Source organism: Chlorocebus sabaeus, chromosome 10, assembly GCF_047675955.1.
Source record: "Chlorocebus sabaeus isolate Y175 chromosome 10, mChlSab1.0.hap1, whole genome shotgun sequence".
Classification (NCBI taxonomy): Eukaryota; Metazoa; Chordata; class Mammalia; order Primates; family Cercopithecidae; genus Chlorocebus; species Chlorocebus sabaeus.
In genome coordinates this window covers 91,135,940-91,141,339 of record NC_132913.1, presented here as the reverse complement: position 1 = coordinate 91,141,339, position 5,400 = coordinate 91,135,940, and the positions used below count along the sequence as shown (strand labels likewise).

The following is a 5,400-nucleotide window of genomic DNA, read 5'->3' as shown; positions in this document are numbered from 1 at the left end:
AAGTGTTCTCAAGGGAACAATGAAAAGTCAGCATTTACTATCTGTGCCCGAAATTAATTCTCACCCTCTGCTTTCAGTAAAGCGAGGAGAAGCAGCTCAAAATCTCAGTTTAAGGCTTGATGTGCTTCAGATATTTAGAAACAGAAATTTAAGAAGGACCTTGAAAGAGGCTCCATTCCTAAAGCACCAAGTTCTGAGGTCAGTGGATCCTGTGTTTGGTGCTTCCCCAGGCCATCTGGCAGTCAGAAAGAGATATTTTAAGTCATGGCAAGGCATGTGGCAACCTCAAAAACCACACCCTTTGAATGTCAGCCTCCTCCACCAACATGGGTAAGTCTGATATGCAGCAAGAAATAAAGGCCAGGCCATGAGGATACCAGCCCCACTGAAGTGCTGTTGACTTTTTTTAAAAAAATATGATTAGTACAAATTTCTTATTCTTTTATTTACTAAATGTTCTGCTGAAAACTGGAAAAGTCAGTCAAATTTGGATGTTTCCAGATGTCCAGATGTGTCCTAGATACAGCCTAGATGTCAAGAAGAAACTTGAATTGATTTAAATATGGGGTATTTTTTTTTCACCATAGAAATATCTCTTCTGAATTATACACAGTCTTTCACATGACCTGGGAGGAAACAATAAAATATAATTACTGAGGAAGGATATGATTGATGCTCACAAATATTGGCTAAAAGTAGACACAGAATTAGAAAAGTTGAAAAGTTTCTTTTAATAGTGTCCTTTTCTCACACACACATTAAAATGATTACTAAAAGAAAATATGGGGACTTTTCAGCTGGGATGTCCTGTTTAGAGGGGGGATTGAGACGTGAAGCCAGCAGGACTTCCTTGGTCAAGTGGGGGCTTGGAGAACTCTTCTGTCTTACAAGAGGATTGTAAAATGCACCAATCAGCAATCTGTAGCTAGGATTGTAAAATGCACCAATCAGTACTCTGTAGCTAGTAAGAGGATTGTAAAATGCACCAATCAGCACTCTGCAAAACACACCAATCAGCGCTCTGTAAAATGCACCAACAGTGGTCTGTAAGATGCACCAATCAGCAGGATCCTAAAAGTAGCCAATCACAGGGAGGATTGAAAAAAGGGCACTCTGATAGGACAAAAACAGAACATGGGAGGGGCCAATAAGGGAATGAAAGCTGGTCACCCTGGCCAGCAGCTGCAACCCTTCCACGCTGTGGAAGCTTTGTTCTTTTGCTCTTTACAATAAACCTTGCTACCCTCCAAAAACGAAAAGAAAGAAAGAAAAGAAAAGAAAATATGGGGACTTTGTAAAAGTATATTAAATATATACTTGCTGTTTTCATTGTAACAGATGTTATATCACTATATAGCAACTGTAACAACTGATATAACTGAAATTTCCTGGAATTTCCTGTTGGTTCTTATTTCATCTAGAAATAAGGATTTCTCTTTGTTTTTTTTACTTAAAATAATTCACCTTTAGGGAAGGAGTACCACCTTCTGAGGTCCTGAGTTGATGGCAGCAGACAGAACATCTCTGGATGACCTGGTTCTGGTACCAGTCCTACTACATATTATTCACCAGAAAAACAGACCAAAGTTCTCATCATTAAAAAAAAAAAAAAGATAAGTATGTGAGGTAATTTATATGTCAATTATTCTGCTTTTGCCATTCCACAATGTATACATATATCAAAACATCACGTTATATACCATCAATGTATACAATTTTTGTCAATTAATTGATTGATTAATTAATTGAACTAGATGAAAGAATATCTCTAAGATTCTTCTTCATGCCAGTGTCCCACAATTCTTCAGTGCCCCCACAATTATTTTGAAGATAAATTAGGGAAGGACTGGGTCAAAGGTCTGCCTAAATACAGCATGCAGCTAACTGTTCACTGGAGTTTTAGAGCTTGCTCTCAAAACTTATGAGCCAAATACTACTTAGCCCAGGGCCTGGTAGGTAGGTTGGTTCTCTCATTTCTAGTCGAAGGCCTCTGCCGCAAACTTGCTCTGCTAGATCCTCAGTTATTCCAAGAAGCAGCCAAGCTTGATGCCCCTCTTTGTATTTATTGGAGCTGGAGGTCCTGGAGCAGCAGTGTATCTCTTGTGTCTGGCATTGTTCAATCCAGATGTTAATTGGGACAGAAAGAATAACCCAGGGCCCTGGAACAAACTAGGTCCCAAGGATCAATATAAGTTCTACTCAGTGCATGTGGATTACAGCAAACTGAAGAAAGAAGGTCCAGATTTCTAAGTGAAATGTTTCACTATAAAGCTGCTTAAGAATGAAGGTTTTCCAGAAGCCATCCACACAATTTTCCACTTAACCAGGAAGTATTTCTCCTCTAAATACATAAAATCACGTTGATATAATGTGTTGAAGATTACACTTTAATTAATCAATAACTGAAACTTGAAAAAAAACGTATGAGCCTAGAAAAACTTGCTGCTTTGTATTTTTTGTTTCTACTTTTTGTTTTTGCAGAGATGAGGGCTAAACCAATGAGGAAGAGGAAACACAGAGAAGACAGTTAATGCTTCAAAAATGACGACAAACTTAGGAGTCACCAGCTCATAAAATATACCTGAAGCCATAAATTGGAATGAAATCACCCTGGGAAGATATACAGAGTGAGAAAAGAAATAAGACTGAGATCTGGGCCGGGTGCGGTGGCTCACGCCTGTAATCCCAGCACTTTAGGGGGCCGATCACAAGGTCAGGAGTTCAAGATCAGCCTGACCAATATGGTGAAACCCTGCCTCTACTAAAAATACAAAAAATTAGCCAGGCATGGTGGTGAGCACCTGTAGTGCCAGCTACTCAGGAGGCTGAGGCAGGAGAATTGCTTGAACCCAGGAGGTGGAGGTTGCAGTGAGCCAAGATCACACCACTGGGCAAGAGAGTTGCCTGGGCAACTCCTCCCTGGGCAACAGAGTGAGACTCTATCCCAAAAAAAATAAAATAAAATAAAATAAAATAAAATAAAATAAAATAAAATAAAATTCAACAAAATGTAAATTCAATTATTCAGTCACACATTTCAAGTATTCAATAACCACATGTGGGTTACTGAGTACCAGTAGCTACCATGTTGGACAGCATACATATAGAACACTTCCATCAGCACAGAAAGTTCTACTGGACAGTACTAATCTAGAAAATCTCTGGCCACCATCACAAAGAAGCAGAAGATGTGCTATCTGCCTCAATCTTTGAATAAAGGTAGAAAACTCTCCCAGTGAGAAATTGATACATTAAGCATGTGTCCCTTCCAGGTGTGAGGTACAAATTTGTACCACCCTTATGTGCTAGAATCCCAAGCCAAAAATTGTACACTTAGAGTCCCAGCAGAAGTAAGTGCAGAACTTAATACACATCCATAAAACACTCCAGAGTATATATTCACAACCCCAGACACACAGGATTCCACAGTAAAAAGTAATCTTATCTAAAAACGATCTAATGATAAACAAGTACAAACCACAGAAAGAATTTGAACAGGCACTTCACAAAACTCTCATACAGTATTGGTGAAAATGTAAATTGTGTGTCTAATGACTCAGCAATTCCATTCCTAGATATACACAACAGAAATGGGTACATACGAACATGTACCTAAGAGCATGTGCTCAGAAACAGTACAAAAGACAAGATATTCATAGTAGACTATTCATAACAGACAAACTAAAACCAACTTAACTGTCCATCAAAGAAGAATGAATAAATAAATTATATATATTCATACAATGGAATAATTTAAGGCAATGGGAATAAACAAACTACTGCTACACCTAAAGACATAGATGAATCTCTCGAAAACAATGTTAATGGAAAGAAGCCAGACAAAAGGGTCCATATAAAGTTCAAAACAGGCAAAACTAATCAATGATCACAGACGTTAGGTCAAGATTACTTTTGAGAGGGGTGGTGACTGAGAACCGCTTTGTGGGGCTTCTGGGGTGCTAGTAATATTCTCTTTCTCCATCTGAGTGGTTGTTACCTGGGTTATATTTCCTTTTTGAAAATGCTTCAAGTGCGTACTTATGATTTGTGTACTTTTCCATATGTATATATAAAATTAAATTTTTATTCAAATAGTAGTAATTGGAGGGATTAAAAACAAGATGGAACTAAAATTCTGGAAAGCAACAACATGGAATACAGGATAGGGATGTCAGAGCTCAACTATTCCATAGTGTTTATATTGTTCTGAGGGAGAATAGAAATATTTATTAATGTTAGTTAAATAGGCATGTTAAGTAAGTATGTTAATTTTTTTTTTTTTTTTTTTTTTTTTTTGAGATGGAGTCTTGCTCTTGTTGCCCAGGTTGGAGTGCAATGGCGCTATCTCAGCTCGCTGCAACCTCCACTTCCTGAGTTCAAGCAATTCTCCTGTCTCAGCCTCCTGAGTAGCTGGGATTACAGAAGCATGCCACCACACCCAGCTAATTTTTGTATTTTTAATAGAGACAGGGTTTCATCATATTGATTAGGCTGGTCTCGATCTCCTGACCTCAGGTGATCCGCCCACCTCGGCCTCCCAAAGTGCTGGGATGACAGGTGTGAGCCACCGCACCCGGCCAGCATGTTAAAACTTTTAAGGTAACAAACAAAGAATAAGAAAAAAATGTAAATATTTAAAACAAAGAAAAGAAATATTTCTTTTTTAAAAGTGATGCTAAAATAGTAAAAGAAAAGCACAAAGTAAAAACATAAAGTTTCTTTCAAATGGTGACATAAATATACCCAAATAAATCAGTAATCACGATAAATATAAACAAGTTAAACTCACCAATTTAAGAAACTGTTATTCTCAGATTGGAATAAAAACAAAGCAAAATACAGCTATAAATGTCTTACAAGAAACACACCTAAACAAGAAAACACATGTATAAAGTAAAGGGATAAAGCTGTTCTATTAGTCAGGGTTCTCTAGAGGGACAGAACGAATGGAATAGATACGTATCTGCGAACAAGTTTATTAAGTATTAACTCACACAATCAAAAGGTCCCACAATAGGCCGTCTGCAGGCTGAGGAGCAAGGAGAGCCAATCTGAGTTCCAAAACTGAAGAACTTGGAGTCTGATGTTAGAGGGCAGGAAGCATCCAGCAGGGGAGAAAGGTGTAGTCCGAGAGGCTAGGCCAGTCTCTCTTTGCACATTTTTCTGCCTGTTTACATTCTAGCAGAGCTGGTAGCTGATTAGATTGTGCCCACCCAGGTTAAGGGTGGGTCTGCCTTTCCCAGCCCACTGACTCATATGTTAATCTTTTTTGGCAGCACCTTCACAGACACACCCAGGATCAATACCTTGTATCCTTCAATCCAATCAAGTTGACACTCGGTATTAGCCATCACAGCTGTCTAGTCAGAAGTTGGATTGATCTAGGGTTAAGGACTTGGT

General features: G+C 38.4%; 1 pseudogene; it reads left to right on the top strand.

The window, feature by feature from the left end:
* Window positions 1–1,503: 1,503 nt before the first annotated feature.
* On the top strand, window positions 1,504–2,321 carry LOC119625151 (cytochrome c oxidase subunit NDUFA4 pseudogene; annotated as a pseudogene).
* The last annotated feature ends 3,079 nt before the right edge of the window (window positions 2,322–5,400 follow it).